The following is a 24,190-nucleotide window of genomic DNA, read 5'->3' as shown; positions in this document are numbered from 1 at the left end:
TGTGTCTAGGACTCTCTGTACAGACCGGTGGAGAACTGGGCGATCCCGCTTTAAGCACTCAGTTACAACCGCTCACACTGAACATCTTGCGGCTAGCATCACGAGTCGCTGATAACGTCTGAGCCGATATTACTGAGGACCACGAGCTTTGAACACCCATGCCACAAGCTTACCGTAAAGTTACCAGCTGTTAATCCACAATACAGCAACAGATCTTCTTGTCAGCTGCACGAGCCGGTATTCACCGTCACTCACTCATCAACCGCCGCTCCCGAGGACGCTCGGGAGTGGCCACCTCCACACATCTTGGAACAGGTCCAAACATCTGGATATAGTGAGTAGCAGCATGGTGTCCTTAATAGTACTAGTAAGCACAAAGGGTCATTTTATAAGGGATCACCAGTGAGCAATTAATAATAAAGCTCAAAGTCGGGAACCCAATTGAAATCACTATAGCGGACCCCAGTCTCAAAACGGCCAATTAACATCTGCAACCTATTGGATTAAATAATAATTGGGACAGCGACATGTTTAATCCAGCTATTAGATACATACAATAACGAACTGCAACAAATTAGCAACAACCAGTGGCGTTGAGAGAGAGGGGGGGGGGGGGGGTACAAATTATCTGGGACAAGGTCTGGTAGAGGGGCCCAGATCCTCACCTCCTTTGATTAGGCCAAGCCCCCTGAAAAGTACCTGGGCTGATCCAGGCTCTCTACTACCCTGGCTGGGAGGCGTGCCATGCTTCTGTGAGTGGGTGCTTCTGATGTGCTAGACACGCCCCCAAAGAGAAGTGGCCATGCCCTCAGCAGGAAGTTGTTGTACCGGGGCCCAGAATTTCTCTTGGCAGCCCTGGCAACAACCAATATTTGTTAATTGTTACAATCTCATTGCTACATATAGTTGTATCGATTTGGTGCTGCTTGTTATATTTAGGTTTTTAATGTGTATATGAATTCTAATAAATTGCTACCGTTTTTAATTTAACCACTGGCAAATCAGTTTATTTACCATGGTTTTCTAGCGTGACCCTAATTCTATATACAATATTGTCAGTGACAGGGTCGCTACGTGCCCCTGTCCATATCGGCACTGCTATCTAAAAGACAGCACGCCGATATGAGGGGACAGTGTATTAGCAGCCAGCATCGCTAACCGTTCCGACAGCTGCAGGTGGCGATGCCCCATCTCCACAACAGGGACAGAGGTGTCAATGGCGGCCGCCCGCACTGGGTTGCATGTGAGATACCACAATAGTAGGGAGATCCCACACATGCGCAGTGGAGTCGGCCGGGCAGGGAGACAATGCGCATCAGCACTAAGCTGTGCTGTGGTCTCAGGTGGGGATCGCCGGTGGGGGGAGTCTTCACTCTCCTGATCCGACAGGCAAGAGGTGCATACATCTTATCGATGTCTCTTCCAGCTTTGCCTCTTTATAGCAGCATGATTCCTGCCGCTATAGTACATTTACCCCTTAATTCTCCATCTTTTGAACATATGATTGCTGAAACGCGCACATAAAACCATTATATGCACATGCAATAAAAAGGGTGCCCATCAGTGTCAGAGGAACAGTCACAATCAGAAGTGATTCACTAGTGCTCGCAGCTTTCATCGTTATCATTGTGGATTCACACCAGCTCTCAGGCACCCACAAATTGTATGGATTGGACAGGAATATATGTATCTAGGTAATGATCTGCATCTGTTCAGTTACATGAACACACACTTTCTGCACTTGAACTACAATAGAATACTCTTTACTTCTCTCTCCAGTGTCCTCCTACAGGATATCCTTGCTCACATTACACTAAATAGCCCTTCTAGTCACACCTAGTTGTTTGAGTTTACTAATGCCAGGCATCTTTTTGTGCTTTTTTGCCCCAAAATGGTGTCTATACATCGCTATGCGAATAATGCTGGGTACACACTGAGCAATGTGTACCAGCCCAATATCGCCGCCGCCGGGGACCCTGCATCGGCAAGTGGATACACACTTGCCGATGCCAGTTCCACCAGGGAGGGGTTGGGGGGGTGGGGTTGCGGGGATCCACGCGACATGCTGAATTCTGCAGCACATCATCACTAGTGACAACCCCTGTCAGCCCTGCTGAGGGCAGATGGAGGATGTCGATAGTGGCATGCCAGAGCACACATATCATATGTACCCAGTAGATAATGTACCCAAAATGTTACTCAGATCCGCGGGATCGGGACATGTTGTGTCTAGTGTGTACTCAGCTTAAGACACACAAGCAGACTGCTGACTAAAATGATATGCGGCATGCCTATATTCTGTGTGCGACTGTGGCTGTATCTGCATATAAAGTGCAACGTTACAGTGTTTTCCTGGAAAACACTAGCTTACATAATATTCAGTACAGAATAATTTCAGGCCTCTGTTATAACTTCCAGTGCTCATTGGACATATGAGGAGTGGTCTGCCACATGCAGCATTATTAATAATCCACGTTTTTCCTTAAACCACACCATCCACGGATCAAATTCAGCAATGTGGTTGTAATGTTAGAATATGTGTTAGAGCATGTATAGTATTTCATATGTGCTTTGTAGTAAACCTCTTTAACACCAAGGTCTATGGTGGTTAATGTTAATACAGTATATGCTATATCAATAGTGGACATGTGAGAAAAACTTCAAGTTAAAAGTACAAAAAAAGCATACACAAATAAATACACTATGGGTCAAAAGAGACATGGTTTGCATACATTGTTATAAAATGTTCCGAAATTTAAATATTTACATGACTATACTGAAAATAAGCGCAATTTTATCCCACCCACTTCTCCCTGAAACCCCCCCCCCCCCCCCCCAAACGGCAATATTAAAATGTGAGTGTACGTTACTGCCTATAACTGTCCCAATGTTAGGCAGGACAGTCTTGATTCTAGAAGACTCATCATGTCGGCAGTTGATGTTGCCTTAGGTCTGATTCATAGCTGGAGACAAACCTGATATTTACACAGTTAAGCGATTAGCGGCGGACTGCTTATGTGCCTGAGTCACACAGTGCTGGTGCAGCAATGGTTTTACAATGGCGGAGAGGTGACTGACAGGCGACGACAAAGGGTAAGGAACATTGGAGGAGGTAAGGGGTAGTGGCAACAAAAACACAGATGATTTAGCCCAGGTGACGTAAGTAGAAATTTTTCTCCCCGAAGCCAAAACATTCTCTGGTGCCGCCCCCCCCCCCCATATAATTGCAAAAAGGGGGCGTGGCCTTGCTGAAATGCGCATGGCTTTGCATAAAGGGGTGCGGCATTGCAGGAAAAGACTACCTTATACCCAAGTTTGCAACCTGCACGCCCAGACGTTGGCCACCACAGGAAAAAAAATAATCCTTACATTATTTGTCATTTTTCCTCCTTATAGTAATGCCCAGTATACATTATGCCACATACTGCAATGGCCCTTAGACATTATGCCACACACCATAATGGCCATGACACAATATGCCACACACTGTAATGTCCCTGACACATTATGCCACACACCGTAATGCCTGTGACACATTATGCCACACACTGCAATGCCCCTGATACATTATAGCACATACAATGCCCGTTATACATTATGCCACACACTGCAATGTCCGTGATACATTATGACACACTGCAATGCCCGTTATACATTATGTCACACACTGCAATGCCTGAGACATTATACCACATACCACAATGCCCGTGATATAGTATGCCACACACCGTAATGCCTGTGACACATTATGACACACACCGCAATGCCCATTACACATTAAGTCCTACAGTAAGGCTTCTAATTACTTTTAAATTACCTGCTCATTGTCAGAGGTTTCATGCTCTTGGTTCCATGCACGGTGTCAGGGTTTTTCATGCTCAGGGTGTCATGCTTGTTGCCAGGGGTTTCATGTGCTAGGTGTTATACTTGTTGCCAGAGGCATCATGTACTGGGTTTCAAGCTTGTTGCCAGGGGTTTCATGAATTGGGTGTCATGCTCGTTGCTAGGGGGTAATGCTTGTTGCCAGGGATTTCATGAGCTGGGTGTTGTGCTTGTTACCAGGGGGTATTGCTTGTTGCTAGGGCTGTGCCCCCAGTGCCACATATGCCCCCAGTGCCAGATATTCCCCCACAGTGCCAGATAAAAATATGCCCCCATAGTATCAGAAACACATATGCCCCCATTGCCAAATATGCCCCCCCAGTGCCAGTTACAGATATACCCCCTGTGCCAAATATGCCCCTCCAGTGCCAGGTACACATATACCCCAAGTGCCAAATATGCCCCCCCCCCATTGCCAGTTACACATATACCCCCAGTGCCAGTTACACACCCTCCCCGGGCTCCCCCGCTGCTGTGAGTTTTGGGAAGGAGCTGGAGGGCACAGCGCGCGCCTCTCCTGTGTGTCCTTCCTAGGTCTCTGGCGGCGGCGGCATGTCATTTAAATGAAGTGCCGGTTCGTGAGCCAATCAGAGCTCGCGGACCGGCTTAATGGCGATGCTACACTTTTTTTATTTGGAGTCGCACGGCCCTGAAGCTAGGTACACACTGGCAGATTTTTTTGGGTTTGCCCGACAATTGGATGATTTTTCAGGAAATTGTAGGCCAATATCTGAGCTACACACTTTAAGATATTTTTTTCAGTTACCAATTTTCTCCCACGTCACACTGCATTTGTAATGTGTCAGCGTACCTGCAGTCTCACGCTTGTCCAGTTGCGGCCTGTCTGGTCTTCCAGTTCTTACTTGCCGCAACGCCTGCCAAAATCTGCGTAGAACACCTGTATAGGATTTGGGCAGAAGGACGGAGATACCCCAGTACGGACAACACCCCAAAGTGCACAAGGATAACTAAGGTGGGATACTGTAACTAAGGTTTATTGCAGGAAGGTACATTCACCGCTTAGAGTAACTTGCGTTACTGATCAGTAAGTTTAGCACATTTCGGTAAGGCACATTACCAATTATCACATATCATTTTCATAGTAAACTGATCATAACAACAACATACTGTAAGTACTTTTCAGAATTTCAATACCCAAACCAAGGGCGTTTTAAGAGAGGAGGAGGCCCGTGTTCAGCCTCCTCCGTCGGGCCCCCTCCTCTCTGCCCGGAGCGCCGTAGAGTCTGAGCACTAGAGGGCTCAGACTCTACTGCGCATGCGCAGATCTCCGGGAAAATGGCACGGCGGCCATTTTCCCTGAGATCTCTCTCTACTGCGCTTGCGCAGAACTCAGTGAAAATGGCCGCTGGGCCATTTTCACTGTGTTCTAGCGGCGCTGCGGATGCCGGCGCTGGACTTTGGAGGGGTAAGTAGTTTACAAATGGGTGCAGTGTGTGCAGTGGGGGCCCCCTCTGGACTCAGGGGCCCGTGTGCACCGCACACACTGCACCCATTATAGAAACGCCAGTGACCCAAACTGTCATTTAGGAAGGCAGGTTCAGAAATGTTCAAACAGTATACTAATGAGCCACTGGGTGGCACTATGAGCTCAATAAAGGGGAGTCTCTGACCCTACACAAAGGGGGTCATTCCGACCCATTCGCACACAGCGGTTCTTCGACACCACCAGCGAGAAATGTGATCGCAGCGGCGATCGCAAGAAGACGGGGAGGCGTTCTGGGGCAGATACTCACTGTTTTCCAGGCGTGGTGAGTCCAACCCAGGCGTGTCGAGGCGTTTGGAGAGCGGATGTCTGACATCAGCACCGGGACCTTCGTCGCTGGATCCATCGCACTGGGTGAGTAACTGCAGCCATGGACTTGTTTTACTTTAAACTTTTCTCATACGTCCTAGAGGATGCTGGGGACGACATCAAGACCATGGGCTATAGACGGGATCCGCAGGAGACATGGGCACTCTGAAGACTTTTCATTGGGTGTGAACTGGCTCCTCCCTCTATGCCCCTCCTCCAGACCTCAGTTTTAAAAATGTGCCCAGGCAGACTGGATGCACTCTGAGGAGCTCTACTGAGTTTCTCTGAAAAGACTTATGTTAGGTTTTTTATTTTCAGGGAGAACTGCTGGCAACAGACTCCCTGCTTTGTGGGATTGAGGGGGCAGAAGCAGAACCAACTTCCTAAAGAGTTTCATGGCTCTGCTTCTGGCTGACAGGACACCATTAGCTCCTGAAGGGTACTGAAAGCTAGCCGTGTCTAGATGCTCACTCCCACAGCACGCCGTCACCCCCCTCACAGAGCCAGAAGTCAGATGAGTAGATAAGCTGAAGGCTGCATAAGCCTGAGGCCATATAAGCGATCAACTTTTTGTGATTGGTTGTTTAAATGTCTAAGCAGTTGCTAGGCAGATCAGTTTTCCCGGTTGGTTTTTTCCTATTGGATTAGAGGGTTGTGCATCAAGATGAAGAGGAGGGTCTTAGGTTAGTATATAGGTGGTGGCCATTTTGCTAGACTTCCTCTTGTCTTTCAGTTTATGCCCAGGAAGGATAAGTATATACTTGCTTATTCAACTTGCCATTGATTCATTATTTCATTGCCTTCACTGGGCATTATATCCCACCCGTTGCTCCCTCTCTGTGCGGTGCATTGTGCCTTGGGCTGTTACCAGCGTCTCCCTCCCTCCGCTATGCCGCGTCCCAGACGATCAGCCCCCCCCCCGTCGCCTCGTGGAAGCGGGGAGCGCCTTCCGCTCCCGCTCCCCGAGCATAACACCTCAGAGAGGCCTTTCCCCTGCTGCAGACAGGCGGCGGGGGCGGGCAGTTACAGCCCGCTCCCCTGCCGCACGGAGACGGGCGGCCAGCGGCCGCTCGTCACGTGGCGCCGGGACGCGCGGCTCGGCCGGGCCGCGCGCCCCGGCGCTCGCAGCGGGACAGACCTCTCCTCACCCTCCTGCTCCAAGCGCCTTCAGTCCTCCTCCTCCGGCGGCCAGCGGCCGCTCGTCACATGGCGCCGGGCCGCGCGCCCCGGCGCTCCCCATGGGTCAGACCTCTCCTCACCCTCCTCCTCTCAGTGCCTCCGGTCCTCCTCCTCCATCCCCGCGGACGGCTCTCGGCGGCGTCCTGGGGGCACAAGCGGTGCCGGACGGCCGCGGCAGAGCTGCGGGGGGCGAGGGGGGGGGACAATGATCAGCAGGGGAATATGAGCCCGGGGCAGCGGATAGTGGCTCCCGCTGTCCTCGGGACGTCACAGGGCCCCAGTCTACCCCCCTCCAGTGAGGGGACTAGCACACCCCAGAATGTGGTAAATAATGTGGGGCTGTTTGGGCCTAGTGTGGCTGGGGCGGGGGACGTGGCAGCGGCTGCCGCCACACCCGCCCCGGCGGCAGTCACATGGCGGGGTTTCCCGCCGGCCTCGGGGGCCTGCTCGAGCGCCCCCTGGTCGTCAGCCGCCCCGCCGCCATTAACGGCGCCCCCGTTTGCAGGGTTTCAAACCCCTCCCCACGCCCTGCCCGGTCCTTTTCAGTTCGGGTCCACGCAGTCGTCCGTCTCGGCGGCTTATATGACGCCCGGCGTGGCGCTTTCGGTAGCAGCGCAGCAAGGCTTCGCGGGGAGCCAGTCCTTCCCCGGGGGTTTTGCTTGGCCTCCGGCCCCGGCATTCCCCGTAGCCGCCAGCATGCCTTCCATGGGCTTCATGACGGTGTCCGGCACACAATTTTCCCCGCACGGGTCCGGCGCGGGCGCCGGCGTGCAGTCCACGTGGTCGGTCGGTGGCCCCCGAGTCGCGGTGCCCTTTCCGGCCTTTGCGGGCCTGCAGTCAGGACAGTCACCGGGCGGTGGGTATCAGGTGGCACAGGGTTGGCCCCCTCTCCCGGCGCCCCCTCAGTTCCTTCCGGCGTCATCCGGATGGGCGGGGGCAAGCGCCTGCCCGCCGCATACTGCGTGGCGGCCGTCTTACCCCGCGAGTTTTGGTGCAGTGAGCGGGTCGGCCTTTACGCAGTCGGTCGGGTACACCTCGGTGGGGGCCCCCTCCCTGCAGCTGCCGGGCGGCCATCCGCCGCGGAGCGGCGGGGCGGGCCCTCCGCCTCCGCAATTTCAGCCACTTGTTAATGATGTCTTGGTTCCCCCTGTGCCTGTTGTCCCCTCTGTTTCTCCCTCACAGGTCCCGTCCAATTCAGGGGCTACGCCCGTCAGGAGGCGAAGGTCGCGGACGACCGCGACTGCGAACGTGGAGGTGCGGCCATCAGCAGAGGCGGATGCAGCGGTCGACGCGGTTCCGGGTCCTTCGAACGCCGGTGAGCTAAACATTCCTTTACACGTTTCAACTTGTAGTTCCTCATCTTCTAGCAGCGTTTCATCCGGCTCTCCGCGGCGCCCGCGTAAATTAGCTAGACTCATCGCGCGGCGAATGGCTAAGGAGGCGCATAGGGTGGCCGCTACTGCGCAGGTGGTCCCCTCTGACCCCCCCCGTTATGGGGAGATGGTACATTGCGCCAACACGGCAGTTACAAGGGGGGTTCGCAAGCGCATGCGGGAAAAAATCCGTAAGGGGAAGTATGTAGACATATTCACCCTTACGGAAGAAATGCGGCAAGGTTTTGACGCAGCCAAGAAGCCGGGCGGTATTGGGGAAAGTGCGTTCCGCAATTTTCACCAGTGGCTACGGGGGTTTTTGGTGTTCACGGCTTGCTACACGGAATCTCGGCCCTCGGAGTATGCCAACTTAGTTAAATATTTGTTTCTGGTACACGATATGTACTTGAAATCCAAGGGTTACGCCTGGCGTGATTACGACGAGAAGTTTCGTCGCAATCAGGATGGCAACCCCATCCTCCCCGCGGGTTTTAAGGATGTGGAGGTGTGGTTGGAGGTCACGCAGCAGGTCAAACCCACCCTGGAGGTCACGGCCAAGAAGCCCGGGGCGGCCGGGGCGGCGGGTTCCCGATTGACGGGGAAAGGCAAGTGCTTTGCCTACAACGACGGCAAATGCGTCAAAGGAACGGGTTGTCGTTTTCGCCACTCATGTAGGTTGTGCGGAGCAAGTCACCCGGCCAAGGAATGCACCGCGGCGACAGGCAGTAAGCCTGTCGCTTCCACCGAGGCCGGTGGAATTGGCAAGTAAGGCCTTCTCCCCGATTATAGTTCCCGAGTTGCAGCGCTGGCTTACCTTGTACCCCGATGAGTCGGCGGCATCGTTTCTCTTTGAGGGCTTTCAGCACGGTTTTCGTTTGCCAATTTCGGATTCGGTGTATGTGGTTGCGCGCCAGAATTTGAGATCGGCTCGCGAATTCCCGCAGGAAGTCCGGCGGAAGGTTGACGGGGAGATTGGGCTGGGGCGCATGGCTGGGCCCTACGCCTTTTCCCCGCTGCCCTCCTTGTGCATTTCCCCAGTAGGGGTAGTGCCCAAGAAGGCCATAGGCAAGTTTCGTTTGATACAGCACTTGTCGCACCCGCCGGGGTTGTCGGTCAACGACGCTATCCCGGAGGCCCAGTGCAGGGTACGATATCAGTCTTTTGACGACGCGCTGCGCTTGGTGAGGGATTGTGGTCCGGGGAGTCTGTTGGCAAAACTGGACGTGGAGTCGGCCTTTCGTCTACTCCCGCTACACCCAGATTCCCTGCGGTTCCTGGGTTTCAAAATAAGGGGCGAATTCTACGTCGATAGGTGTCTCCCCATGGGTTGCTCTGTCTCCTGCGCCTACTTTGAGTGCTTTAGCACATTTTTACACTGGTGCGTCCAGACCGCCTCCGGACAACTGGGGGTGGCTCACTACCTGGATGACTTTCTCTTTGTTGGGCCCGGGGACAGTTCGGTCTGTGGGGACATTCTCTCGGTGGCCAGGTCGTTATTCTGCGCTTTAGGGGTGCCGGTTGCGCAAGATAAGTGCGAGGGCCCTTGCACTTGTCTTAGCTATTTAGGTATCGAAATTGACACGGTAGGGGGGTGCGTTCGCTTGCCCGAGGATAAGGTGCGGAAGCTATTGGGTTTGATTACAGACTGTTTAGGAAAACGCAGGGTTCGGCTTAAGCAGGTGCAGTCCTTGCTTGGTTCTCTCAATTTTGCGTGTCGGATTATCCCCATGGGTAGGATTTTCTGTCGCAAACTCGAGCGGGCCACGGCGGGGACGGTACGGCAGAATCACTCCGTGTACCTTTCCCGCGAGATCAGAGATGATTTGCGGATTTGGGTCTCTTTCCTGGTGTCCTTCAACAGGGAAGTTTTGTGGCCCGCTCCTTGTTGTTCTAGTAAGCAGCTGCAATTGTTCACGGATGCTTCAGGCAGTCGAGGGTTTGGCGCGTTCTTCGCTGGCGCATGGTGCGCTGCGGCTTGGCCGGCATCTTGGGTAACGCGCGGGTTTACCAAGAACCTTCTGTTGCTGGAATTGTTCCCGATCTTAGTGGCGCTTGAGTTATGGGCCGGACGGTTCGCAAATAGGGACATCTTGTTTCTTTGCGACAACTTGGGGGTAGTGCATGCGATTAATAATCAGCGTTCCTCCTCACCGCAGGCACTGAGACTGCTAAGGCATTTAGTGTTGGTTTGTTTGCAGCGCAATATTAATTTTAGGGCTCGCCACGTTCCTGGAGTTGACAATGGAATTGCGGATGCATTGTCCCGTTTCCAATTTGACAAGTTCAGGACGTTGGTTCCGGGAGCGGAGGCAGAGGGGTTACAATGCCCACCTTCTGTCTGGCAGATGGTCGAATCGGTTTAACGGCTTTAGCCAGGTGTGCGCTGGCTCCCTCCACGCTACGAGCGTATGATGCTGCATGGCGGGATTGGTCAGCCTTTCAGAGTAGGTACGGGGTAGCAGGTGAGTCCTCGGCCGACGCCCTGTTGACCTTTGTTTGGGAGCATTACCAAAACGGTAGGTCAAAAGCGGCCATGGCTACTGCCCTTGCGGGCATCGCCTTTCACTCGCGGCTCCACGGGACGACGGACCCCACGGGGTCGTTTGTCCTTTCCAGAGCGCTGAAAGGTTGGGCTAGGTTGCACCCGGCGCCTGCGGATTCACGTAGGCCTATAACGTTGCAGCTGCTAGCGGAATTGCTGCGCGTGCTACCTCAGATTGCGTCCTCGGAATTTGAGGTGGCATTGTTTAGTAGCGCGTATGCCCTGGCCTTTTTCGGGGCTTTTCGGGTGAGCGAGTTAGTGGCGAGCAGCAAGGCGTCCCGGGAATCGGGTCTGCTCTACGAGAATGTGCGCTTGCAGGAGGGCCTGTTGCTCTGTAGGATCCAAGACAGATCAAACAGGTAGGGGTCGCTGGTTGTCCTTGGAGGCTCAGGAAGGAATGGGCGTTTGCCCGCTGCGGTTGACGCAAGAGTATGTGCGGTTAAGACCTCCGGGGGGCAACCAGTGCACGCGCAGTCGGACCCTCTGACAAAGTTTCAGTTTTCATCTGTGTTCAAGAAATGTTTGACGGCGCTGGGCTTGCAGGAGGCGGACTTCGGTACTCATTCCTTTCGGATTGGGGCGGCTACCCATGCGGCGGCCGCTGGTTCATCACCGGCGGCTATTCGGGAGTTGGGTCGCTGGAGGTCGGCCTCCTATAAGTCCTATGTCCGTATAGATAAATTATAAGTGCGCCTGTTGCGCTAACCCAAAAACGTGTTTACTCGTCGGTTTTTGAACGCTTACCGTTCAGGAATCGAGGGTGTGAAGTGAATTTTTCAAATTTTTCCTCCGAGGGGGCCTAATTTCAATTGGCTGTTCTATCAAGGTCCACGGGAGGTTTTTTGAGTTTTCTCCTTCACTTGGGTTTAATTTGGTTACGTTGTGTTTAAGTTACAGATTATGTGCATAATCTGACGTTAGGATATTTTCTTTTACAGCTGTCATCAATTTTGGAGACCACATATGGATGGTTGGTCATTCCTATATTTTTTGGGCGGAGAAACATCCCATGGCATCTAGGGCGACTGAGATTTTTGGGTCCAGGCAATTTAGATGGTTAGGTGTTAGGGGTATGTTATGGGGTGATCTGTTGCGCGTCCTTTTTTCTCGGGAGCGCCGCTGGGGTCGCCCCAGTTGTATTATCATTCATTTGGGTGGTAATGATCTAGGCCGAGTTAAAGGCATAGACTTGATTTTGTCTATAAAGGCGGATGTGGTGGCGATCCGTTGTCACTGGCCTGGGGTATGCATTGTCTGGTCGGAAATGGTGCCCCGTTTCCATTGGCGTGGTGCGGTGCGTTTCTCGGCGCTGGAGAAAGCACGCAAAAAGGTGAATTCTACGGTGTCTCTTTTTGTCAAGGCCATAGGCGGAGTGGCAATTAAGCATCCTCTGCTGGTGCTGCGGAACAGGCAGTTCTACAGAGACGATGGGGTTCACCTTTCTCCGGAAGGGGTGCAGTTTTTTCTGGAGGATATTTTTGGTCTTTTTCGGTAGAGCTAGTTAGTTTCTGGTTTGGTTATTGTTCTGTTTGCGGATGGCGGTGGCGGTTTGGTAAACCTTGGTGGCGGGAAATCGCTGCCAACCAGCTGTCACACAGGCATAAGTGGTCATTGTGGGGCTCCCTCTTTAGAAGGACGGCAGGTGTGTCCTTTTCTTGCGGTTGGACATTTAGACGTTCCCCTGCGGGAACCGAACGTTTGCCAGAGAGAGAGGGGTAAGGCCAGCACAATGCGGTTTATGCGGGAAGGAGGCGGGGTAGGTGTACTCCCCTCCTTGGTTTGGTGGTTTTTCATCTAGGTGACTGGTGCTGGTGTTTTGGCAGCGGTTTTCTATTTGCCATCCTCCAAACTAAAGTTAAATATACATTCAAATCAATTCTAATTCGGCCTCAATTATTAGTTTAAAGAGTTGGGCAGCGATTAATAAACATCGTCTGACCTTTAACTCCAGCTACTGTGTCCGTGTCTTTATTTCAGTGTGTGGTGTGGTTTTATTTAGTGATAAGCTAGCTTAAAGAAAAGGTTTAGGTAATCACAATAAAGTTATGAGCGGCTTAGATAAGCTGAAGGCTGCATAAGCCTGAGGCCATATAAGCGATCAACTTTTTGTGATTGGTTGTTTAAATGTCTAAGCAGTTGCTAGGCAGATCAGTTTTCCCGGTTGGTTTTTTCCTATTGGATTAGAGGGTTGTGCATCAAGATGAAGAGGAGGGTCTTAGGTTAGTATATAGGTGGTGGCCATTTTGCTAGACTTCCTCTTGCCTTTCAGTTTATGCCCGCCCGCCCTCCCAGAATGCGGCTACGTTTTTTGTTCTTGCTGTGGGCTATTGAAAGCCAGATTGGCGGGAAATCGCTGCCAACCAGCTGTCACACAGGCATAAGTGGTCATTGTGGGGCTCCCTCTTTAGAAGGACGGCAGGTGTGTCCTTTTCTTGCGGTTGGACATTTAGACGTTCCCCTGCGGGAACCGAACGTTTGCCAGAGAGAGAGGGGTAAGGCCAGCACAATGCGGTTTATGCGGGAAGGAGGCGGGGTAGGTGTACTCCCCTCCTTGGTTTGGTGGTTTTTCATCTAGGTGACTGGTGCTGGTGTTTTGGCAGCGGTTTTCTGTTTGCCATCCTCCAAACTAAAGTTAAATATACATTCAAATCAATTCTAATTCGGCCTCAATTATTAGTTTAAAGAGTTGGGCAGCGATTAATAAACATCGTCTGACCTTTAACTCCAGCTACTGTGTCCGTGTCTTTATTTCAGTGTGTGGTGTGGTTTTATTTAGTGATAAGCTAGCTTAAAGAAAAGGTTTAGGTAATCACAATAAAGTTATGAGCGGCTTATAAGAAGAATGATCTTCTATCAAGTAAGTGACGGCTGAAGCGCCGCGGCTGGCGGGAGCGCAGCGTGCCATTGCTACCCACACACACAGGCACTACAGGGTGCAGGGCGTGGGGGGGGCGCCCTGGGCAGCAAAAATATGCCTCAAAACTGTCTAAAAGGGGGCATAAGGTGCCGCTGGCACAGCCCTACCCCCGCCAGTATAAATATTTCAGTGATTTTCTGAGTGTAAGGACGCGCCATTGCGGGGGCGGAGCTTCTTCCTCAGGCAACCAGCACACTGCTCAGCACCATTTTCTCTCTCTTCTCAGGCTGCAGAGAACACTCTGGTCCTCTCCTCCACTTCTGACAAGTACAGGGTGATATTTGGGGGGGGGGGGCACAAAGCGTTGTGGTGCATTTAATAGTGTTATATTATAATATATATATATATATATATGTATGTGTATATATATATATATAAAGCGCTGTTTGGCTGTGGACATTCTTTGTTCACAGGCATTACATACTAGCGCTGGGATTGTGAACTGACTGCTCCTATACCGTGTCCCTCTGACAGATTTTACTGTGGGTCTGTCCCCAAATAAGTTCCAGTGTGTCTGTGAGTGTGCTGTACACGTGTGAGGCATGTCTGAGGCAGGGAGTTCCTCCCCGGAGGAAACCATTTTAGGGACACAGAGTTGCAATGTGGTGACGCTGCCGGCACACCAAGAGCCTGCATGGGTGAAAGAGATACGGGACAGTATGCATCTGATTAGCCGTAGATTAGATAAGTCTGAATCTAATGCTGCATGCTGGAGAAAATCTGTGGAAGATGTGATTTTTCAGGATTCTATTCTTCCTTCTGCAGGCGGCCCCCCTGGGTCACATAAGAGACCATTTGCGAATGTTGTACACACAGATTCCGCCACGGACTCTGATTCTTGTGTCGACAATAATAGTGACTCCAGAGAAATAGATCATAAATTGGTGAAAAATATACAATATATGATTGTGGCTATAAGGGACGTGTTGGAGGTTACGGAAACCACTCCTGTACCTCAGGAGGTTTATTTTTGTAAAGAAAAGAAATCCAAAGTCACGATCCCTCCTTCCCATAAACTAAATACTCTCTTTGAAGGGATGTGGGTGAATCCTGATAAAAAGGATTCAGATAGCTTACCCTTTCCCGGCTGAGGACAGGAAAAAATGGGTATCACCCCCTGGGTTAGACAGTGCGCTTTCCAGGTTGACAAAGAAGGTATTTCTCCCTGCACCTGGCACCTTTACTAAAAGAGCTGGCAGACCGTAAAATGGAAGCTACATTGAAATCCATTTATGTAACCAATGGTACACTGCTCAGGCCCACTATTGCCTGCGCGTGGGTGAGTCGCGCTATTAAAAAATGGTTAGAAAGCGTGTCATCAGAAATTGACACGATTGGTAAAGATGAGATACTCCTTATGTTAGGGAATATCAAGGACGCTGCCGCCTACATGCTGAAAGCAATGAAGGATATTGGACTCTTGAGTTCACAAGCCGCTACCATGGCAGTATCGGCTAGGCGGGCGTTGTGGAATCACCAGTGGAACGCGGAGACAGATTCCAAAAGAAACATAGAGGCTCTCCCATATAAAGGTGAGGCCTTATTTGGCGATGTGCAAAAGGGTACCAGCGCTAGGAGTTGTATCACCAATTATTCAATAAATCAAATACCACTGGATCAGTTATAATATTTAATAATGGACATGATTATCACACACATTAAAAACGTGAGAATAAAAAATATTGAGAAATATTGACATACAAATAAAAATAAGAATAAAAATTGGCTCTGAGGTAATAATTAATTCAAATTGCTGATAAGGACCCAACCATTATTTTAGTGATCCTGGACTTATTAAGGTGGAGATTTCCTCCTCCTTAGATTATTATGCAGTCAGCTGGTAATACCCTTATTAGTACCTCTCACACAGTTCCATATAAAGATGGTACCAATTGCTCGTCTGTGTAGATGTTCAAGGGGTTTCCATATTCTTGTTGGTTATGCTGAAAAGGAGTGGTTTTAAGGTCTGGTCCTTGGAAATCCAAGTAGGCAAAGAAGTCCTTATCTGGATCAAGCTGGACAAAGGTTGGGATTCCACAGCAGTGCCTTAACGCGTTTCCCTGAGCCAGGTCGCTCTAATAAGGGTATTACCAGCTGACTGCATAATAATCTAAGGAGGAGGAAATCTCCACCTTAATAAGTCCGGGATCACTAAAATAATGGTTGGGTCCTTATCAGCAATTTGAATTAATTATTACCTCAGAGCCAATTTTTATTCTTATTTTTATTTGTATGTCAATATTTCTCAATATTTTTTATTCTCACGTTTTTAATGTGTGTGATAATCATGTCCATTATTAAATATTATAACTGATCCAGTGGTATTTGATTTATTGAATAATTGGTGATACAACTCCTAGCGCTGGTACCCTTTTGCATATTGTTTATTTTATTGTGGGGTCTGACAAACCCCTCCCAGCCGCTGTGGTATTTTTAGTGGGTAGTATATCAAATTTCTCTTATTTGGCGATGGCCTGGATGCGTTAGTCTCGGCGGCTACCACAGGTAAGTCAACATTTTTGCCCTCTGCGCCTATCACCCACACATGCAGTCCTTTCGGCCCAATGGATACAAAAAAGCGAAAGGTTCCCTCTTCTTTGCAGGTAAGGGAAGAAGAAAAGGGAAAGAAGTCCGCAGCGGCTTCCGGTTCCCAAGAGCAGAAGTCTACCCCTAATTCTGCCAAATCCTCAGCATGACGCTGGGGCTCCCTTGCGGGAGGCCGCTCGGGTGGGGGCACGTCTCAAACTGTTCAGCCAGGGTTGGAGTCTGTCTGGCCTGGATCCCTGGGTATTGCAAATAGTATCCCAGGGATACAAGCTGGAGTTTCAAGACGTTCCCCCATGCCGATTTTTCAAATCGACCTTGCCAGCTTCTCTTCCAGAAAGAGAAGCAGTAACAGCGGCGATCCAAAAATTATGTCAGGACCAGGTCGTAGCCCTGGTGCCTTTGCCGCAACAAGGGGAGGAGTTTTATTCAAGCCTCTTTGTAGTTCCGAAGCCGGACGGCTCGGTCAGACCGATCCTGAACCTAAAAATTTTAATCTCTACTTGAAACGGTTCAGGTATTCACCAAGGTGATGGCGGAGATGATGGTCCTTCGTCAAAAAGGAGTCAATATAATTCCTTATCTGGACGATCTCCTGATAAAGGCGAGATCCAGGGAGCAGTTGTTACAAAACATCACGCTCTCCCTGTCGATACTACAACAACACGGTTGGATCATAAATTATCCAAAGTCACTATTGGAACTGACAACAAGATTGTCTTTTCTCGGGATGATTCTGGACACGGAAGTTCAGAGAGTATTTCTTCCGGTGGAAAAGGCTCTGGAAATCCAGAAAATGGTAAAACAGATATTGAAACCATTGAGTGTGTCGATCCATCAGTGCATTCGGTTGTTGGGGAAGATGGTGGCGGCCTATGAGGCCATACAGTTTGGCAGGTTCCATGCCAGAGTATTCCAGTGGGACCTGTTGGACAAGTGGTCGGGGTCACACCTGCACATGCACCGGAAGATAATCCTGTCGTCAAAAAACAGGATTTCGCTCCTGTGGTGGCTACACAGCTCACACCTACTGGAAGGACGCAGGTTCGGGATTCAGGACTGGGTCCTGGTAACCACAGATGCAAGTCTCCGAGGCTGGGGGCTGTCACTCAGGGAGAAAACTTCCAAGGATGTTGGTCACATCAGGAAGCCTGCCTTCACATAAACGTGCTGGAGCTGAGAGCCATGTACAATGGCCTTCAACAAGCGGTACATCTTCTTCAAAACCGTCCCGTGCAAATCCAGGCGGACAATGTAACAGCAGTAGCATACATAAACAGGCAGGGCGGAACGAAAAGCAGAGCGACAATGGCAGAGGTGACAAGAATCCTCCTCTGGGCAGAAAAACATCTAAAAGCTCTGTTGGTGATATTCAATCCGGGAGTAGACAACTGGGAAGCAGACTTCCTCAGCAGACAAGATCTCCATCCAGGAGAGTGGGGTCTCCACCAAGAAGTCTTCGCCGAGGTGACAAGTCTTTGGGGAGTTCCTCAAATAGACATGATGGCATTTCGTCTCAACAAGAAGCTTCAGAGATACTGTTCCAGGTCGAGAGACGCTCAAGCAATAGCAGTGGATGCGCTAGTGACCCAGTGGGTTTTACAGTCAGTGTATGTCTTCCCTCCACTTCCGCTGATCCCAAAAGTACTCAGGATCATAAGAAGAACAAGGGTTCGAGCAATCTTCATTGCCCCAGACTGGCCAAGGAGGGCTTGGTGCCCAGATCTTCAGCAGTTGCTCATAGAAGATCCTCAGCCTTTTCCTCCTCGCGAGGATCTGCTGCAGCAGGGGCCGTGCGTGTCTCAAGATTTACCGCGGCTACGTTTGATGGCATGGCTGTAGAGCGCCGGATCCTAGACCGAAAAGGTATTTCCAAGGAAGTCATCCCCACTCTTATTCAGACCAGGAAAGGAGTAATGTCAAAACATTACCACTGTATTTGGAGAAAATATATATCTTGGTGTGAATCCAAGAAAGCTCCTACGGAAGAGTTTCACTTAGGACGTTTCCTCCATTTTATACAGGCTGGTGTGGAAGCAGGCCTCCGATTGGGATCAATCAAGGTTCAGATTTCGGCCTTGTCAGTGTTCTTCCAAAAACAATTGGCCTCTCTTCCAAAGGTTCAGACCTTCGTGAAAGGGGTTCTGCACATCCAGCCTCCATTCGTGCATCCAGTGGCACCATGGGACCTTAACGTGGTGTTGCAGTTCCTTCAATCGGATTGGTTTGAGCCTCTACAAGAGATAGAGTTGAAGTTTCTCACTTGGAAAGTAGTGATGCTTTTTGGCATTGGTGTCTGCACGGCGGGTGTCTGAATTGGGGGCCTTGTCTCACAAGAGCCCTTACCTAATTTTCCATGAAGATAGGGCAGAGTTGAGAACTCGTCCACATTTTCTTCCAAAGGTGGTTTCATCTTTCCACATAAACCAACCTATTGTAGTGCCTGTAGTTACTGACACATTCACTGAGTCAAAGTCTCTAGATGTGGTTAGAGCTTTGAAAATATATGTTGCTAGAAGAGCTCGTATACGGGAAACAGAGGCTCTGTTTGTCCTGTATGCTCACAACAAGATTGGGTGTCCTGCCTCCAAGCAGACTATTGCACGTTGGATCAGAAATATGATTCAGCAAGCTCATACTACGGCTGGATTGCCGTTACCGACGTCGGTAAAGGGCCACTCCACTAGGAAGGTGGGCTCATCCTGGGCGGCTGCCCAGGGGGTCTCGGCATTACAACTTTGCCAAACAGCTACTTGGTCAGGGTCAAACACAATTGCTAAGTTCTACAAGTTTGACACCTTGGCCAATGAGGACCTAAAGTTTGGTCAATCGGTGCTGCAGGGTCATCCACACTCTCCTGCCCGCACTGGAGCTTTGGTATAAACCCCATGGTCTTGATGTCGTCCCCATCATCCTCTAGGACGTATGAGAAAACAGGATTTTGATACCTACCAGTAAATCCTTTTCTCCTAGTCCGTAGAGGATGCTGGCCGCCCGTCCCAGTGCGTACTTTACCTGCAGTTTAGTTATTAGAGTTACAGAAGTTGTGTTATCTTAGTTTTCAGCATGTTGCTACAATTGGTTCATGCCTGTTGGCGTGTGTTATGTTGATTGCCATGTGTGCGGCATGGTTGAGGGTGTGAGTTGGTAGATATCTCATTACTAATTTAAGTAAATATTTTCCTCGAAATGTCAGTCTCCCTGGGCACAGTTCCTACAACTGAGGCCTGGAGGAGGGGCATAGAGGGAGGAGCCAGTTCATACCCAATGAAAAGTCTTTAGAGTGCCCATGTCTCCTGTGGATCCCGTCTATACCCCATGGTCTTTATGTCGTCCCCAGCATCCTCTACGGACTAGGAGAAAAGGATTTACTGGTAGGTATCAAAATCCTGTTTTTTAGCATAGCAGGGTTGCACAAGCGTTCACAGCCCTGCTTTGCTAAAGTACACTCCCCCATAGGCGGCGTCAGGTTGATCGCACGAGCAGCAAAAAGTTGCTATGTGCGATCAACTCGGAATGACCCCCAAAATCCGTAGAAGTCCAAACATGAGTTCGCACAGTAATGTAACTGGAGGCAGTTATGGCCGCTTCCCGACTGGAAGGGCTGGTAAGTCCTGCACACAATAAACTGTACCAATAACTCTAATTTCAAAGGCTTGGAGTAACCATAAGTAGTACTTTTGAGCGCAGACAGTTGGGCTCGATTTAACAGTATAGGCTGTCTTGCTGGGACCACTGCTCCTGCTCCGACTTGGTGCGGGAGTAGGGTTAATTTTACTAGTAGCTACATGCAAAGTCAGGGAACTGTCATCCAGGAGGGTATAACCCGGAGTACCTCTGCTACTGTTGCTCAAGATGATGGGCAAAACAAACAGGTAATGAAGCTTGGGGCGCTTTGTAATTTTATGTGCAGCTAGTCCAAGGCACTGTACTCAATGGGTTCTGTGGTAGCTCAAAGTGGAAGGGGCTGCCTTTAATGAGACCCCGGTCACTACAGAGGGCACAACATTGGGGAAGCAGGTACCTGGTTGCTGCTGGTGCTCTTTGCGCTCTTGTTCCCCTAGGACCACACACAGTGTCCTCTGGTCCTGGCTGTCCTGCTATCCGCTGCCCTCCCTCTCTGCTGGGCGCACATACACTCAGCTTGCCTCTCGGGTCCTGGCTGGCTCCTGTCAGCGGCTCTCCCTCTCTGCTGGGCGCACACACAGTCAGCTTGCTTCTTGGGTCCTGGCTGGCTCCTGTCAGCGGCTCTCACTCTCTGCTGGGCGCACACACAGTCAGCTTGCCTCTCGGGTCCTGGCTGGCTCCTGTCAGCGGCTCTCCCTCTCTGCTGGCCGCACACACAGTCAGCTTGCCTCTCGGGTCCTGTCTGGCTCCTGTCAGCGGCTGCAGCAGCGCTCGTCTCCACTCACACGCTGCCTGGCGCCTCTGCCTCCCGCTCAGTTCACTCCGCTCCTCTCTCTCTCTGTCGGCGGCAGCAGTGTGACACACTCCGGCTCTCTCTCTCTCTCCTCTGACTCCGCGCCACCGTTCTGCGTGCCAACACTGCCCTCTTCTCTCTCGCGCTGTCTCCTCCAATCGCCACGGCCTGCTGCCTCCCACTCTGCGGCAGCCAATCCCTGCATCTCCAGCTCCCAATTATCCATGGCACTGGGTCCTAGTGCTCTCAGTGTCGTCCTGCCGCCGGCTGATGTTGCCTAGCAACCGGACGGCGCATTAACCCTTATGGCTCCAGTCTTCTGGTACCCTGCAGGTTTACATAGCAGGGGTTGGAGCACCTATACTGGGACATCATACATTTGCATATGTCCGCCCACAAGGAGGATGATGTAGTAAGAGGAAAACATAAGAAATATGGGCAGATTATTGAGAATGCACACACACTGCTCAATATCTGGCAGATATATTTGGTCTGGGCCAATAGATCGGAAAATCGATCGTTCGGATGTGTGTGCAAGATTTTCCCGAATTATCGGCGAAATGCCGACACGATCGTTCGTACACACTATACGATAAATCAGGCCAATGTCCCAATTATTGGCAAATCGGTCCAATAATTGTATAGTGTGTACCTAGCTTAAGTGTCTTCCTCCTACTGCACATACCAAATCCTCCACAATCCTTTTCTGATTATCTCCCACCTTTATGTGTCACCGCCATGGCTGTCCATCAATGGTGTGAAACATCTATTGTCTTACGTCTGTGGTTTTATTGATATAAAGTATTGATGTCACCATCATTGTAGACCATCAATGGTTAACCATTTCATGGACAACTCTACTGCTGGGTAAGAATCTGGTATCACTGTTTGATACAGTGACCCCAACCACTATCACTGGGGTATATATTGCCATCACTAGTCTTAACTAAAACTTTAGGTATCGTATATAGCACCCATCACATTAATAATTCCAGATACTGAGGGTATTTAGAGCCACTCCACCACTATCGGTGACTAATACTGGGGTTATACTCCCACCACCACTATTGCTGTTTCATTCTAGTGGTATATAACTACTTGTTACTGGTGGTATACAGCTTCCCCCCCCCCCCCCCCCCCCACACTTGCCCATATATGCCATCAGACCTCTCCAGAGGACTCTTGCCTGCCCATCAGATGTCTCCAAATACCCTTATTTACCATCAGATGTCTCCAAATACCCTTATTTACCATCAGATGTGTCTGCATGCCCCTTATGTGTCATATCCCTAAACATGCTCCAAATATGTAATCATAGCCGTCCACACCTCACCAGGACTTCGCCCTCTCTGCTTGTGATATAAGTGAGGCTCTAGACACTGCACAATGCTAGATTGTAGGTTACAATAGCTTACTCCAGCATTTTAGGTTTCTGCTTCCCCATGTGAATTCTATTGTGTTCGGTTCTGGTTCCTGCTGTCGCTGTGTTCTGTTTCTGGTCCTGCCATTCCTGGATCCTGCTCCACATTCCTGTCCTGTTCCAGAGTTTCCCATTCAGTCCGGACTCAGGGGATGATTCAGATCTGATCGCTGTTATTTGTTTTCGCTCAGCGGGTGATCAGGTACTAACTGCACATGCGTTGACCTATTCAAGTATCCTCCTCAAACTTCCACTTCCATAAGACCCGGTTACACCATGGGAAAATGAAACAGAGGCAACAATAGTGAAGTTTGTTTAATACACAAAATGTTTAAAAACATGAAATCATCACAAGTATTCCACCAAAAAGCTCCTGGTAACATGTTAGGCGGGTAATTTACTGGATGAAAATGGAACCGTGGCCAAACAGTTCCTAACAGTGAGTATTGAATGATAAAACTCCGATCATCGGTAGCAAACTCCGCGTTCCCTGCTGCCACGAAAGCTCACCCAACGAGTTTCCACCCCGATCTGGGGTCTTTATCAAGGTATCCTGGAGTTTGTGGGTGGTAGCTGACCGTTTATCGGGAGTGTCCGGAAGAACGCAGGCGTGCCCAAGCGTTTTCAGGGAGGGTGTCTGACGTCCGCTCCAGCCCCGATCAGCCTGTTCTCATAGCACTGAAGTAAGTTCTGTAAGTCCTGGGCTGTGCAGAGACTGCACACACTGGATTTTTGCAGCTCGGCGTACACATGGGAACGCACATTTGCACAGCAAATTGACACTCCCCCTGGATGCGGCGACTATCTGAACGCAGCCCAGCATCTGAATCATCCCCTCAGACCGACAACTCTGCTTTTATATGCTTCACGGCTACATTCCAACTCCAGTATTTTCCAGCTCTGTACTAGGCAGTGCCGTAACTAGGCATTTTAGTGCTGTGTGCAAGAAACGGCATTGGCACCCCCCCCCCCCCCCCTTATGCAAAACATGGGCAGTGCGCGCCTTAGGCGCGCACAAAAAAATTAGGGACGTGGCTTCATGGGGAAAGGGTGTGGACACAAAATAATACCAATTCATACTACGGTGCACAGTAGTCTCCATTATTCAAATTACACCGCACAGTAGTGCCACTACACCAGGTAGAGCCCCTTTTACACATTACGGCAGACAGCGTCCCCCTTTTTACACATTACGGCAGACAGCGTCCCCTTTTTACACATTACAGCAGACAGCATCCCCCTTTTTACACATTATGCCAGACGGTGTCCCCTTCTTACACATTATGGCAGACGGTGTCACCCTTTTTACACATTATGGCAAACAGCGTCCCCTTCTTACACATTACGGCAGACAGCGTCCCCCTTTTTACACATTATGGCAGACAGCGTCCCCCTTTTTACACATTATGGCAGACAGCGTCCCCCTTTTAACACATTACGGCAGACAGCGTCCCCTTTTTACCATTACGGCAGACAGCGTCGATAGATAGAGAGAGAGACAGACACTTACTATCTCTCCCCGCTGTCCTCTGTGACACTGGCTGGTGCTGCTGTGCTGTGGTGGGCTGCGGCTGGGCAATGGAGCCGAGCGGCGCTGGCGGCTGGAGCATGCTTGCGGGTCCTCCCCGCTCTGAAGCTCCGTACAGTGGAGCTGAGGCAGAGCTGGATTAAGGCTTTGGAGGGCGCAGGGTACTTAAGACAGGGGGGGCCCAAGACCTAAAATAAAAATAAAACAGATTGCAATGGTGGCGGGCACTCACGGTTATGCAAGAAATGTAATGCAAAATGCAACTTTTTTTAATAAACGAAAATTAGAAGCATTTAACATTACATTTCTTGCATGACCGTGAGTGCCACCGCCATTACAATCTATGTATGTATCTATCTATCGTGTGTATGTATATATATATATATATATATATATATATATATATATATATATATACAATAAAGTAGGAGCACTCACCAGTCTTCATAGTATTCTGATTTTTATTGGCAGCAAGACATCAATAGAGGGGTGTAATCGACGTTTCGGTTCCCAGTGGAACCTTTGTCAAGATCATAGAGCACAATAAGTGGTCCCCTTATAAACCCTAAAGT

At 50.2% G+C, this 24,190-nt stretch overlaps 1 long non-coding RNA gene across 2 annotated transcripts in view; it reads right to left on the bottom strand.

The window, feature by feature from the left end:
• Positions 1–20,963, bottom strand: part of LOC134928991 (uncharacterized) — a 250,974-nt gene extending 230,011 nt beyond the window's left edge. Inside the window, exon 1 of one of the 2 annotated variants that reach the window (XR_010178190.1) lies at positions 20,275–20,963. This is a non-coding gene — a long non-coding RNA (uncharacterized LOC134928991). The remainder of the gene's footprint in view (positions 1–20,274) is intronic. The other variant, XR_010178189.1, reaches the window with a different exon arrangement.
• Positions 20,964–24,190: the final 3,227 nt, after the last annotated feature.

This window comes from Pseudophryne corroboree, chromosome 5 (assembly GCF_028390025.1).
Source record: "Pseudophryne corroboree isolate aPseCor3 chromosome 5, aPseCor3.hap2, whole genome shotgun sequence".
In the NCBI taxonomy this organism is placed as follows: Eukaryota; Metazoa; Chordata; class Amphibia; order Anura; family Myobatrachidae; genus Pseudophryne; species Pseudophryne corroboree.
The sequence above is the reverse complement of the archived record's forward strand: the minus strand, read 5'-3'. Positions and strand labels throughout refer to the sequence as shown.